This window comes from Marmota marmota, unplaced genomic scaffold (genome assembly GCF_001458135.2).
Source record: "Marmota marmota marmota unplaced genomic scaffold, marMar, whole genome shotgun sequence".
In the NCBI taxonomy this organism is placed as follows: Eukaryota; Metazoa; Chordata; class Mammalia; order Rodentia; family Sciuridae; genus Marmota; species Marmota marmota.
Window position 1 is genome coordinate 48,353,895 of NW_026000108.1, and position 16,434 is coordinate 48,370,328.

Sequence of the window (16,434 nt, forward strand, 5' to 3'; positions counted from 1 at the left end):
ATGTGACATTTTATGAAATTTGAGTTTATTCTAAAGATTATGGAGAAACATCAATAAGTGAATAGCTTAGGTATTAGAAAATTATGAACATACTATGTTGAACTTCCTATTATGTAAATTTTGTTGGTTTCTTCAGTAGTTTGCTGGATGTACTTGCTTTAACTTTTTCCATTTCTGATCCCTTGGTTTCATTGTAAGTGAGGCATTGATTATGGATTTGAGAGTTTCATATGAGATTGAGGCAAAATATAAGAGAAAAAAAAATCATGCACTAGAAAACATTGACTAGAAATAAACTAAATACAGAAAGACAAGTACTATTCTTCATATCATGAAGATAAAAAATGTCAACATGAAAGTAGAATAGCAATTACTAGAGATTTGGAATGCTCTGTAATTGGGGAAGTTGAAAAAAGGGAGGCTGGATTTCATCCATGCACAATGTATGCATGTATGGAATCTCATTAATAGATACAGTAAATATTATGTCAATAAAAAAGAAAATATAGAGTTTAAAATATATTCAGGAAGGTCTGTTTGACCAAGAATAGTAGCTAGCAAGATAGAGATCAGAATAAGAAATGTCAGACACAGGGGTACTAGAAGAAAGAAGACCTTAAAGAAAAGGAATTAATGATAATTTTTTTTCTTTTTTATAAAACATTAATAAAATGTATACTGAAAACTATGATTTCTGATATTTTGATGGAATACACAAGCTAAAATTCTGTCACAAAATTTAAAAACTTTTGGTTTAATATATATTTTACCAATGAATAAATTTATAGATAGTCTTATAAGAATGGAAAAAAATTGTCAGACAATAATGAAAAAGTAAATGTGCATATTTAGAGAGAAATGTTTTTTCTACTATATCCTAGAAATTTAATTCAATTTACCACCTGGAACTGACAAATAAGTTTAATATGTAAAATGGTGAATGGTTGAAATTACTATATTCAACCTGAGATCAAGTATTGAGCATCATGCTAAAAGACACTAAACAAACCAGAAAAAAAAAAGAAAATTAAAGTATTACCCAATAGAGTCAAAACTAAGAATATTTATTTGGATTAAATCAGGGTGCATAAAATGGAAGAAAATACTTCCCTGTAATTGTGTGGTTATGGGCTGGTTTTCAGGAGGACCTAGAATTAGATTACACTCTTCACATTGTCTACAAAGTCACATTCATACACACAAAAAAGTAAATTATCTTGCTGCTTTAATTATCATAGGCACATGGCAAAAGCAAGGGCAAATGTCTCGAGGAAGAAAATAGTATAAACTCAGAGCTTAAATAATTACATTTTTTAAAAAATTGGAAAGTTCTCAAAGTCATGAATTATAAAATAACACAAATTTTCTTGTATAAAAATAGATGAATAATTCATGCAGTGATGCCAGATTTGGAGCTATTTCAGATACAAAAATCATATATCGTAGATTCTTACATCATTACTATTGTTGTTTAAAAGAAATTAAAATTTAGTTATGACATGAGAGTATCAAAAAGACCATATTTCTTTAAAATAACCAATAAAACTTTCTAAAACTCCAAAATTTAGATAATCTATCAATAAAAAATAATATATAAAATTAAAATTGATAGGCTTCAGTGGTAGATTTGACACACTTGAAGAGAAGAGTGAATAAAGTCGGAAGGGATCTGGAGAAATGAAGCAAAATGCAACACAGAGAAATGTAAAAATGGAAACTATTGAAGAAGAAGTGAAGATGTTTGGCAGATAAGGTAAGAAGGACCAATATAAGGGCAATGAAACTTTTAATAGAGAATCCTGGTATAATAAATATATATTTTAATAAAAGAGACATCTTAGTGGATACATGCAGGGATTCTCATCACGGAAATGTACAGGAAAGTGTCCCCTTGGTGAGAAAACACCCAGGGGTTGGGTGTGGGGGTAATAGGCACCCTGTTTTCCACCCTTAGAGTGCCCTGTAATCTCTTTTAGAATCTAATAATATAGCTAATATATGTGCTATGTCTAGCTGGTATGGCAATGCCCTGAGATGCCTCTGTGTTAGAGCCTCATCAAGCCTCAACCTTGATTGCAGGCACATAGCTCCTGGGATTAGAAGAAACTGTTTGCTATATAACTACAATGTTTCACCAAGCTCCAGGGCTCCTGGAGCTGCCCGCCTAACAGTAAATTCAGACAATGGACTTTCTTGAGAACTTCACGAAGCTCCTAACATTGCGTATTGTAACTGTGAAATGTAATTGCAGAAATAAATAACCTCACTGATACTCTAAACAATAATGTGGTCATGGTACTAATGATCTAATGTAACCTATAAATAAATGTGGCCACTTGGACAAGAAGCCACTCTGCCACCTTCCCTGCCTCTGCACCTCGTCTCTGTGTCTCATTATTATTATTTCTTTATAAATACACAAAGCATAAAAAAGTCCTAGGTCACCAAAAAAATATAAACCAATATATATTTCACATATGGTAGAATTGTACACTATCAAAGCTATAAAGATGATTTTCAAGGCAGCAAGTGAAAAACCTTTAAAATGACTTTTGCAAGTAATAACACTATCAGCACCAGTGGACAGTAGTTACCAAGAAAGAAACAAATGTTTTACCTAGCATTCCATTTAAAAAGTATGAAATCCATTTCAAAAATGTATAAAAATATTCATTTTAATATTATTTTTTAACTAAAAAAATTTAAAATAGAGAAAATTACTCCAAGAAAAAATATTAGGGAAGAATAAAAAAGTAAAGAATAGAGAAACACAATATAAGAGCACAAGTATATCTAAACAGATGGGCTGAACATGTTGAGCTCAAAAATTAGGTAATAAGAACATATGAATTAAAATATAAATATATAATTGTTTAGTTATTTGAATTAAAGTATTTTAATTTCTTAATCTAAAAAACATAAAGATAATATACAGGAAGTTCAAAATATAAAGGTGTGAATGCTACATACAACTGAATGCTATATAACATTATTATAATTTTCCGTACCTAATTGACTTTTTATTCTCTTGGAGTTAATCATTACTTACTTTCTTATAAATACAACTATGTTTCCATATAATTATCACAAGTGTAACTTGTGATTTTAGTCTTTTTTGAATGGGGGAGGGTGTTATGAGAGATTGAACCCAAGATTTCACCCATGTTAGAGACGCACTCTCCAATTGAGCTACATTTTTGCCCTTTAAAAAAATTGTTTTGAGATAAAGTCTCATTTCATTGTCCAGACTGACAATTGCCTCAGCTTTCCAAGTAGCTGGGATTACAGGCATGAGTCATTGCACCTTGGTCAGTTCTGTTCTCTTGTTATCAAATGCATTGGGAATTCTACTATTTTCACCATTTAAGGAAATCCAATTTGTCAGAAGGCTGAGGCAGAAGGATTACAATTTTGAGGTGGGCCTGAGAAACTCAGGGGGACCCTCTTAAAGTTTTAAAGTGCTAGGATTGTAGCTCAGTGGCAGAACACCCTGTGTTCAATTCCCTCGTGGAAGGAAGGAAAACTTGGTCCAATGCAGGGTCTACAGTAGATTGGATGTGTTTCAGCAAAACTCATAAATCATTTCAGCAAAACTCAGAAATACTAATACCCACTATGATTATGTTAGAAGGTGGAGAATTTGGGAGATAATTTGATCATGAAACTGGATCACTGAAGGCAGGAATGAAATTCTACCATGTGGAGATAGAAGGAGACAGCAGTTTGAAGCATAGAAGAGGATCCTCCCAAGAACTTAATCATGCTGGCAGCTGGATTTCAGACTTCTAGTATCAAGAACCAAAAGAAGCATATTTCTATTGTTTATAAACCTTCCAGTCTATGATGTTTTGATATACACAGCAATACACCATAAATAAACACTAAAATAGAGACTTTAGATGTTTTGTTTTTTGGTGCATCTTCTATATCATTTGCCTATCTGTTTTCCACAAATTTCCATGGATCCTCCTTGTCTGAAGACTTTTCCATCTCTCCCTTGGTCACAATCCCCTAATTCCTATATCTCCTTGTACATTTTCTTATTTTTGTCACATACATTTTAGAATAGATTATGAAGAAAGTTATGTTTGATTTGAATTTCCTAGAAATAGTGTAAGAGGTATATTATTTGTTTGCTTGTGGAGTTACTTGATTGAGTACTTGCAATAGAAGAGAAATAAGCAGGCTACAGAAGTACAAAATAGTTAAGCTAGCATGACATTTCAGCGAGAGTTTGATACCTTGGAGTACCACAGTTGATCTAACTTTAGGGCATAGTAACTAATGTTTTGTAACTCCATGTCAGACTGCCAAAGACTGAAGGTTACCTCTTTGAAGGGGTGGCAGCATATTTAAAACAAGAATAATTCTCAAAGAGGGATGCACCAGAAGAAAGAGAATCATTAGAAAGCAACACTCATAGCACCTGCTGTATAGATATAGCTGGCAGAAAAGAGAACCATGATAAATTGCTGCCGGCACCCATTTAAATCTGCTCAGTTGAACTTAATTTTTACATTCATAATTCATCTACTTGTAGATTCTCCAAGATTCTGGTTGGGTAGATTTCTAGGAAAAAATATAAGAGACAAGATGACAGGATTAATAGAATATTCCATTCCTGCAGTTGATTAAGCTGACACCCAAAACTATAGACTGCTTTTTACCTCGGATAGGAACACTTTTGCTATAGTTGGTTGGCCAAGAGGAGAAAACCAAATCTACATTATTGAGAATTATGATCCCTGAATCAAAGCATCTTATCATGTTGTGACTCTTACCCTTGTAGGTTTTAGTTGTAACCAGACAAAAGAGTCACAAAAGTCCTTTCATTTGATTATATGGGTCTCAATGCATTCCTTCTTTTCCCCTGTTATGTATGTAATAACCAGTTGACTTTCTTATGACATTTGGGATTATATTTTTTTTTCTGCCAGTATGATAACTGTCTTCTTTGTAGCCTAGTAGCAGTACTTCCTTCTACCTACATTTTCACAATGGAAAACAGAACCTGGACTCTGACACAATTTTTGAAGTTAAAGAAATATAATCCTTTGATACAAAAACAACAGAGAAAATAATCCCAATGTCTTAGTTTAAGGAACTGAAAGTATGTTCTTTCCACTGCTATTAATATATGGATGGTGAAAGAAGCTTGATATTAATAGTGAGAGAAAATATAACTTGGTTTGTAATGGATTAAATCTGTAGATATTCAAATGGAGATCTTAGGTTAGAAGTTGGATATGGAGACATGAGCATCAGGGGAAGACACAGGGATGAAGTTATGAACATGAAAATATTTTTTATATGGCATACAGCTATTGAACTGTTTTCAAACTTATTGGTTACCAATTGATAAACTTGAACTCAGTGTAATAGGGCATGATATCCATATACAAATGAAATAGATATCTGAGGCCCATCTCTCATCTTGAAAGGATAATATTTTGCCTCTCTGAATTGAAACACATTTGGGGAAATCTCTAGTTTTCCTGACTGTTGTGCTTCAGCCAACAAGACAATTCAAAGGTTGAGAAAATGTTTGATCTCCTATCTCACAACAATCAGAAAATCTTGAATGCTCTACTTTCAAAATATGGTCAGAATCCTGCCATTGTTTTTAATTCTCCTCTACTACTATTAACTGATTGAAGTAAATTTCATCCATAGATCACACTTTTAGCACACATTATGAAACAGTTCTCCCTGTTTACATGTGCTCTCCACAAGAGCATTTGTACATGCAGAATAAAACACATATATTCATGAGTTCTCATTCTTGGTGTTGATATAAAATCATTACAGAAACAATCATATCAATGTAAATTATCATCATTCTTTTAAATTAACTAACAACGTTAAAAATGCAGCTGAATCTTTCTCTAACACTGTCTTCAATTAGATTTATTACTACTTTATGGAAAACCTTACTATTAATTTAAAGCTTGCTGTAAATATAATATTATTTATTTTCTTAGTTTGCCATTTATTTTCAGTTTTTAGAAGGCAATAGGTTTCCTTAAAATAAAGTTTAAGAAATAGTAGAAATATGGACAGAGAAAAGACTAGTCATGCATCATGGTTTACCTTTTTTTTAAGAGTATTGCCAGTTATTTTAAAAAAATAGGCAGTGACACAAAGAAGATTTTACAATGCAATATTCCATGAAATGTTTCTAAACTTCACCAGACATTTTTTTATTATTATCAAATATTGTTGTGATCTAGGGTGGCAATTAAAAGTAGTTACTCATGCTTATTTTTGGTAATTTATAAAAGCCATGGCTTTATATGTTAGAAGATGGTTGTCCAAGAGTAAGAAGGTAACTTTTGATATATTTATGAATTAGAATAAATCCATTTTATGTAGGACTATGTTCCATGTAGAACTAAGAGATGATGGTCCTATTCTATGAAAAACCAGCAAAAATAAGCACTTTGTTTGTAAATGGAGTCCACAGCAAAGGATTCATGAATATCTACATATAATTTCCATAAATTATAATAGCTAGCTGGCTCCTGATAGTTAAACCAATATACATGGATGAGTTTCTCCATTCATTTCTATTTGTTTTTATGATTTCTGACCCACCCTCTTAACATGAAAAAAAAATCTCCACAAATTTAAAGCACTCCCCATTATAACCTTCCACAGTTGTCAGTCTGGAAATGGACATCAAACTCAAGCAAATAATTCAGAATTTATCTTTATGAATCTGTACCCTGTAGTGGGTAATTACTGCAATTCAAGGATAATTGGATGAGAATCACAGACCTATTGACTTACTGAATATTTCATGAACAAATTGAAAAGAGTTTGCTATTTTGCTATAAAATTACCCAAATCTTTGTAATATATTAAAAAGAGTCTCTAAAGTTTAAAAAAAAAGCAGCAAGAAGATTATTTGGAGTCAACACAAGTAAAACTACTGTGATTATTGGCTATCATATTGTATTACAGTTTCAATTAAAAAAAAACAAATACAAAGCAATTTTTGGCTAGCCTTATGGTTATTTAATTACCAGTGTCACTCATGTTTTATGACTTATTTATTTTCATTAAATAGGTTTCTAACATTCTTCCTCATAGCAGGATTCTGTAGAGTTTTGTCCCAAATTAGATAATTTTCTTTTTCTAATATCCTACAATTAAGAAATATGAAAAAGAATTAAAGTTTTCTATGATTGTATGTCCAATTTGATCAAGCACTGAGTTTGGTGGCTGTATTATTTTGGTTTGAGGCTTTTTAGTCTTATTTGGCAGATAGGCATATCAATTGAATAGACCCATCTGTTGTCCCACCAATTAGTTGGCTTGCATCTAGATGAACCAGGCACATTTCCAAAGTGAGAAGAGTCTTCTGTGGGAGGCCTTGATTATGAAAATAAGATTTGGCTTCCAAGTGAAATGCCAACTGAATCTAAGCCATAAGCCTGTGCATTCATTCATGGCATTTGGGGGCTTTTCTGAAACATACACCGTTTATTCAAAGTATTAATTGAAAAAAGTTTATTTGTCAGAATAAAATTGCCTTCGGCTTTGCTTTGAGTTATTTGTGGTGTTTTAAAACACCTAAATCATGGTCAATAAAGTGAGTATTATTATTAGATTTACTTAAAAGTTCTGCTAAAATTCAACATGTTATTATTTAACTATTTATACAAGCATTTCAGCAGAATATTTTCATTAGGTTTAAAAAAAATTGGTGAATCTTAAGATCAGAATTGTAAACCTAAGATCAGAATTGAAGACCAGAATTGAAAACTGGTTTTCAATTTCTCCTGTTGTAGATAGATAGGTGGTCACCATCTATCTACAACAGGAGAAATATCAACTTCTTTACACACACAAAAGTCTCTGTTAATTCATTAGGATACTGAAAGATTTTCCTTTTACTTTTTAATGCTAAAGATATAAATATTAATGTGACTGTTCATTATCAGACAGTATTTTAAACTTGTATACATTTTATATGTTTCAGAAAGTTAATTCGTTTATTCATAGGAGAAGTACTTACTAAGAACTAACTTTTCACTAACATAAAGATTATTACCTATATACCTTATCATTTTTGCTCAGCTGAGAATACCTGATTAGCCATTTTATGTATTTCTTCACAAACCACCTTAATATCAATATTCTCATTCTCTCTCCCATTTCACTGCCCCCATCTTATTTTTCTTACCTAAAATGTTTTAGTAATGTTTTAATTCAAATATAAATTTTCTCATTCTTACATCTATTCAAGTGCAGATTTTTTGGGAAAAAAATTACATAACCTCATGGATTGAATTTATTTTAAACTCCTATCAAATAGACTCAATACTACTACTCAACTTGTAGGGATTTCATCAAATGTTTACATTTATTTAATTTAAAAATAATGTTTTCCACATATTCTTATCTTTCTTGATTTTTTCCTCTCTGAAATGACTGACTAGATATGTACTTATCTCTCTGGAAAAGTTTCTCCCTAAAAGACTCATTTATTCCTATGATTAAAAATACCAATTAAATGCTAGACATTTCCAACTAATTTTTCTTTAATCTAGACCTCTCCCTTACTACTTAATTAGTATAACCAATTGCCTACTTAACTTCATTTAGTTATTTCATATGAAAGTCAAAATGAACTCAAAACACCATTTAGTGTTTTCAACACAACCTGAAATCTTTTTTTTTTTTTCTTCATGGAAGCATTATGTGTTCACATTGTCAAGCCATCTAAAATTCATCATTGACTTTTCTATTTTCTTTTACCTATAACTTTCTATTTTTTCTCTCCCAAGTGTGTATTTGGCATATATATGGCAAGTTTTTGTTAGAAACACAAACATGAGGTGTGTGTGTGTGTGTGTTTGAGGGTTGAAATGTAAGTTTAAAACACAGTAATGTTGAGCAAATTTTTTTTAAGAATATTCAGTTTTGTGCTCTGAATTTGCAAGACTTATTAATATTTTAGAATGCAATGCTTTATTTTTTTATCATATGGATTGTATTTATTTCTCTTAAAACAAAGTATACGTTATTTAGCCACTTCAAAGTGATGTGTTTATGGATTCACTTGATTGAATACATCTAAGCCACAAAATACATAACAGTGGCTTTATCTGTATATTCATAACATCTTTATGAGAAATTCTAAAAAAAATAAGATATCAAAATATAACAAGATTCTTACTCTAACCAATGAACATAGTGTGCCAGAACTGAAGAATTCAATAAACTAATTCTGCTTACATAAAAGCATTTTTAAAAAGGAGAAAATAATATATTTGGAGTAAATTGGAACCAGAACTATATTCAAATCAAAAGTTCTTAAGAAAGACAAATCTACCTGCTTATATCTAATGAAATACATGTGCCTAGTTTTCCCTTTTAACACAATCATAATAGTCCTCTTTGCCTTTATAAAATAAATATTTCAAGTCACAGCAAGGTTCAATAAAATTATGAAGTCATGAAAGACATTAGTATAAAAGCACATGTTCTGCAAATGCCATCTACAGAGAAATCACTAGATGACTGAAAAAAGGAGAAGTGCACACATAGAGCTCTTCTAATAACCTATGTGAATTTTCTCCAAGAAAGTAGACTAGAAGATACGTCTATGTACACAAACTCCGGAAATGTGCATTTGTAGTAAAGGCATTGAATTACAAGATTCAAATAAAAATAAAAACTATTTTATTGGGTATAAACATATTCAGTGATTAAAATTAATTTAGAGAAACTGTTACTAAATACAATACCTGTTATTATATTCCTTTATAATAATATATCCTGTGTCTGATATAATCAAAATGAAATATGCTAACAAATGAACACCTGTCATAATAGTTTATTCTTGACATAAATTTAATTCTTTATATGCCAACCTTAAATTAAGTGATTTTTTTGCCTCTAATCATCCATTTCTTGGTGCTTCTGGCAAGGATAAAACTTTGACATAAGCATCATTTAATGAGCATTTTATAAAAATCTTTCCTATTAATAATGCAAACTATTTTCCCCCCATAGTATACCTAATATTATCAGATTTAAAATCCTAGACTCCAAATCCTCCAAATTTCAGCTCTCTATACTGTTGCTTTTTTCATTTCTATAATAATCATTCATTAGTTCAACAAATACATCTAGGCTTTTTAAACAGACACCAACATACTCATACACTCTTTGAAAGAAATGACTCAAAATATTTACAATGTCTCTATTGTTTAAAATGAGGAGTGATGAATGATTTTATTTACATTTTCATTATGTGTATAACTTTGATATCAGATCATGTATGGTTTCATCATAAGAAAAATATTAATAGTTGATATTTCATTTTCAACTCTTTCAGGAAAAAGCATTTGGTTATTAGTATGTAACAAACATTTTATCAATTAAAACAGTAATTTGCAAATACTTTGCATGGTGGAACACCTCCATAATGTACTTTTGAGAAAACACCAGGTAAACAAGGCTGCTTAAGACCAAGAGCATTCACCCGGTGAGCTGGTGTCTCAAACCTTGGCACATTGGTAACTTGTACTTCAGTTTGTTGTACTTTGGTAGGAAAGTTGGGCATGGTTTAAGACATATTATACATTATACATATTATATAATTATATATTATACAATTATAATTATTCTTAGGACCATTATAACTATATATTTGAGGATACTGATTTTCTTTTTTGCTTGTTTGATTAAGTTTTCAACATTAACTTAAAAAGGATGAAATAACAGTTGAGAATTTATCTTTACAAATGTTGAATATAATAACTTATCCCTTAGTGGTGTCTTTTAACTTTTCCTTTTTTATGTGAATATATTTTTTCATCAAAAAATATCACTTCTCATTTAATGCTAAAGATTATTATACAAATATATTCTTATCTCTTGGCTTGTTCTAAAGTTCAAATCTTATTTTATGTCAAATAATTACCTTTCAAATATATTAATTTATTTTATATTGTGCTTGTTTGCAAAGAAGTATTTGCATACAATTCAAGAATAACCCATAAATATAGGATTCTAATTCATCATTATGCATTATGTGTAGTTAAACATAAATATTTGAAAATTTTAATCATTCAACATTAACTTATAATAAATGAATAAGTAATATATTATGAATTCTTAATAGTTGGTACATAATTCAAATAATAAATGAACCTATTCCTTAAAATAAGTTAATCACATTAAACTAAACCTGAATTAGAGAATCAATTTTCTATATTGTAATTACTCTGTAAGGTTATGTTTTTGAATGGCCTTTCTTTATCTCTACCTCCTATTCAAGTTACCATTTATTTAACTTTTTTTTAAGAGAGAGCATGAGAGAGAGAGAGAGAGAGAGAGGGAGAGAGAGAGAGAACTTTTAATATTTATTTTTTAGTTTTTGGCGGACACAACATCTTTGTTCCTATGTGGTGCTGAGAATGGAACCCGGGCTGCACACATGACAGGCGAGTGTGCTACAGCTTGAGCCACATCCCCAGCCCTATTTAACTTTCTTTATGCTAAAAAAATAAAGAAAAAATACTTTTTAAACTTCATGGCCATGAATTTATTCTTCAATGCTGTAATAATGATTTCTCTTTGCAACTCTGAAGGAGGTTAGGATAATGCTAAGTTAATGATTGATTCAGTCTGTTTTCTTAGCTTCCACCAAAAAACTAATTTACTATTTTTTTTCACTTAATGCTGTGTTTTCTACAGGCTTCTTTTTCAGTATATCTCTGGAGTCTTTGGACTTCTTATGGGAAAGACTCTCAAACCTATAGCTCTCAATAAGGTCTGTATGTGTGAACTTCCTTTTTCTGCCACCAAACTCTAAATCGATATATGGATATTCTTGAATCTACAGTATATTTCAACTATGGTAGGCACAAAACTAAATTAATTACCTTTTATCAGCATTTCAATTTTTTTGTTGAGAAATTTATGCTATCTTTTCTCCACTTCTATTATCTCTCACACCCAGTGAGTTACAAACTCTCCAAAATTCTACTTTCAAAATAAGGTCTAAATCCATTCTTTATCTTTCATCCTCCCCAATCCCACCACCATTATTATGGTGGTTAAGACACTTATCATCTGTTTTCAAGAATTTTATAGGTCTCCTGAATTCTCTATGAATAGATATTTAGAGTTACAGTATTATCATCTGCATTTTTGCCAAAGTTTTTGCTGAGATACAGTTCTAATAAGAATATTTTGCTTAAGACATAGTTATGAATTCTTATTGCCTAAAAATGAAAGTTTAAGCTGTGTTTGATGGCATACAAGTTTGAACTTAATACTTAATAAATTTATCATTTAAGACCAGTTCTTCTTTCTCTAGTAATGGCCATTTTGTAGTTATCTTTCTACACAGGGCACCAAATGGATCTCAGAAATTTCTTTCTTTCATCCACAGATGTCTGTGATCCACAATTTGCCAATAAAGTGATACAGTCAGGCTCCAAAAATTAAAATAGTAACACACAATCACAGAAGAGTTGAAAATAGTGCAATGATAATGCAGGAGCCCAGTTACATTGGCTGTATGGAGTTATAAAGACACCCCAGGGAGCATCCTCACTAGCTTGTTTTCCTGGTGTCCATAATCCCTTGTTTCTGCCTTGCTTTATAAAACTAATTCTTCAACCATTTAATTGATTCTGTGAAATATTAGGTAACAAGCCAGGGAAATTATTTTTCTTTCTTTTTGCTATTGGAATTAAGGATTGAACCTGTGGGCATTTGACTACTGAGCTATATCTCCAGGTCTTTTTATTTTATTTTTTTATTTTAAGACAGGATGTTGCTAAATTGCTTAGGGTCTCACTAAGTTGCTGAAAGTGGCTTTGAACTTGTGATTCTCATACCTTCGCCTCTCAAATTGCTGGGATTACAGGCATGTGCCACTGTTCCTGGCTGGAATTTATCTTCATTTAAGTTAACAAAATCTGAGAAGACCTTCTGCTTTCCAGCATTGTGGAGCAGAAGGAACATTTGAAGGACTTCCCTGCTTCTGACAAATCACTCAAATCCCCACTAAAACTTGTATGTGAAGCATTCCCAGTACCCTCCAGCCAACTGAGCATCAGCTACTCCTGTGACTGGGTCCAGATTAAGTTCCTCTCAAGACAGATTTCATTGGATCCACTCTCAAGAGAACTCTGCCAGGTTTTCCTGCCCCTTCTACAGCACTGTACAGTGCCAAGGCCTTAAGATTTCCATATAACTGCCAGAGAGAGTGCCAGCAAAGCAGAATAAGCCACAAACTCTGTATGGTGCCTCTACCAGCTGATAATGGACAAGAAAAAAAAAATGACTATTTGATAATAGAGCCCCCCCCCCTTTTTTTTTTTTGCAAAGGTAGGATTTGAGGAAGCTGTTCTAAGATCTGTTCTGCTGGTAAGTGACTGATAACATCTGGATCAGTCCCTGAGTTCAGAGACTCAGCTGCAACTGAGTGAAAAACAGACAATGACATCTGGAAGAATTGCACTGAGGTGCAAGCCACATTAAACCCTCTGAAGTGAATGCTGGTTGAACTAAGAAACTGCTAAACCAAACCTGTAATGGGACGGGCTATTTGGGCATCTCTGTCATTTTGCCTCTTGCTGTTACTTTAATTCTGTGTTGTCTTTCAAAGTCCAGATACTTTTCTTTTTTTAAATTTATTTTTCTTTTTTGTATTTTTTAAAAATATATGACAGCAGTGGGAAGAATTACAATTCTTATTACACATATAGGGAACAATTTTTCATATCTCTGTATATAAAGTATGTTCATGCCAATTTATACCTTTATACATGTACTTTGTTGTTTTATTTTTTGCATCACAATTCTTGATACACATATATGCCACAATTTTTCATATCTCTGTTTGTATATAAAGTATGTTGACACCCAATTAAAGTCTTCATACATGTACTTTGTATAATGATTTCAATCACATTCCACCATCCTTGCTAATCCCCTGCCCCTCCCTTACCCTCTGACCCTTCTTCCCTATCTATAATTCATCTATTCCTCCCATGCTCTCCCTCCCTACCCTACTATGAGTCAACCTTCTTATATCAGAGAAAACATTTGGCATTTGTTTTTTTGGGATTGGCTGCCTTCATTTAGCATTATCTTCTCCAATGTCATCCATTTGCCTGTAAATGCCATGATTTTGTTCTTTTTTAATACTGAGTAAAATTCCATTGTATATATGCCACATTTTTTTATCCATTCATCCACTAAGGACATCTAGGTTGGCTCCACAGTTTAGCTATTGTAAATGGTGCTGCTAAAACATTGAAGTGGCTGTGTCCCTATAGGACCTAGGAATTAAACCAGAGGCTGTGTCTAATAGAAGAAAAAATAGGCCCTAATCTTCATTATGTGGGATTAGGCCCCAACTTCCTTAATAAGACTCCTATATTGCAAGAATTAAAACCAAGAACCAATAAATGGGGTGGACTCAAACTAAAAAGTTTCTTCTCCACAAAAGAAACAAACTTTGATGTGAACAGAGAACCTACATCTTGGGAGCAAATTTTTACCCCTCCCACATCAGATAGAGCACTAATCTGTAGGGAATATAAAACTCAAAAAGCTAAACACTGAAAAAACAAATAACTCAGTCAACAAATGGGCTAAGGACCTGAAAAACACTTCTCAGAAGAGGATATACAATCAATCAACAAATATATGAATAAATGCTCATCATCTCTAGCAGTCAGAGAAATGCAAATCAAAACTACTCTAAGATATCATCTCAATCCAGTCAGAATGGCAGCTATTATGAATACAAAAAAGAAGAATTGTTGGTAAGGATGTGGGGGAAAAGGCACTCTCATACATTGCTGGTGAGACTGCTAATTGGTGCAGCCAATTTGGAAAGCAGTATGGAGATTCCTTGGAAATCTGGGAATGGAGCCACCATTTGACCCAGCTATTCCTCTCTCATACTATACCCAAAGGACTTAAAAACAACTTACTACAGGGAAACAGCCAGCTACTTTTCAATTCACATTGCCCTGATTTGGGGCAGCAGTGGTTCCCTAGTTTAGAAATAGGCCTTTGGTTCTACCAAATTGAACTTGCTGAAAATGATTGCTACCAAATATTCTTAGATCACATTAACAGAGCTGATTATTGCCCAGAATGCTATCCTCTTAATCCTGCTAATAGAAGCCTTGTTCTTTCTTGGTTCTTCCCACTTGAGTAGGCTCCCCAATATCTCACCAGGTGGACCTTTAAAAAAATGTACCAGCCATTTCTTCTGGGTCCTCCACTGATTAGAAAAAGGATACATGGCTCCAGAGTAGCTGGTTAACCCTGCATTACAGTTAATCTTGACTAGAACAGAATAAACATTAAGCAAAAAACTTGACTGAAATAAATAACTTCTATAATAGAAAAATCATGCAGACTCTAGAGGGTTTTGTTCTAGTAGCCCAAGGAACATGGAAATGCAATTCATTTCTTTTTGTGAGTGATGCTAGGGAACAAACCTGGGGTCTCACTCATCCTAGGCAAGTACTACACCACTGAGCTACATCCCCAGCCTCCTTTCTAAATCTGACCCAGATTGTCACTACTTTGGGGAACTGCTTAGATTATCGGGTCTGCTTCTGGGGATAAGCATATTTTGTTTAGCATGCCATCAGTATTCTAACCATCTGCTTCATCTAGGATGAGAGTAATCCATAAAGGATGTTCTGAAACTAGCTTGCCCCTTCTAAAAAGTTATATATCATAATTATTAGCATACAATAAGGAATTCCCGGAGGGGAGGCCCCATACTATGTGCTCCATAATTGTATCTTTAACAATAACTGTGGGAAAGCATTCTCTTTATAGCTGGATTCTAGATTCTTCCAATACATTTTAATAAGAAACTATATTGCTCTCAATTGCCCCTCTTCTATATTTATCAGTGATACATTCCAGATATGTATGAGTGTGTGCATAAATGTGTGTGTGTGTGTATATATATATATATATATATATATATATATATTATATAATTTATTCTTATGTAAGTACTTATTCCTCTTGCTCTGTTTGTCCCATCCTCAGTGAGGCTTCAAAATGTTAACAAGTGCTCATTGTAAAATAAATTACATGTTTTACATGTCTATATAATATCTATGTATGCATACTTATCTGTGGCTTTCATTTTTCTTGTTTTTGTATTTTGAACTATACAATTTTATGGAAAAAAACTATATGTCGTGTGTGTGTGTGTGAGAGAGAGAGAGAGAGAGAGAGAGAGAGAGAGAAACCATATGCCATGGTAGCTATTTGAATGAAGGCATTGTCATGGTAGCTATTTGAATTACATAATAATATATTTTATACATGGTCAATAAATACATTAGATGACAAAATATACAAATATTAAGAAATTTCTCAAATACAATCTTTTGAAAAGTCTATATAAGTAGGAAATCATTA

The 16,434-nt window shown here is 32.2% G+C and overlaps 1 pseudogene; it reads left to right on the plus strand.

The window, feature by feature from the left end:
• Positions 1-15,371, plus strand: part of LOC107138974 — a 151,364-nt pseudogene extending 135,993 nt beyond the window's left edge.
• The last annotated feature ends 1,063 nt before the right edge of the window (positions 15,372-16,434 follow it).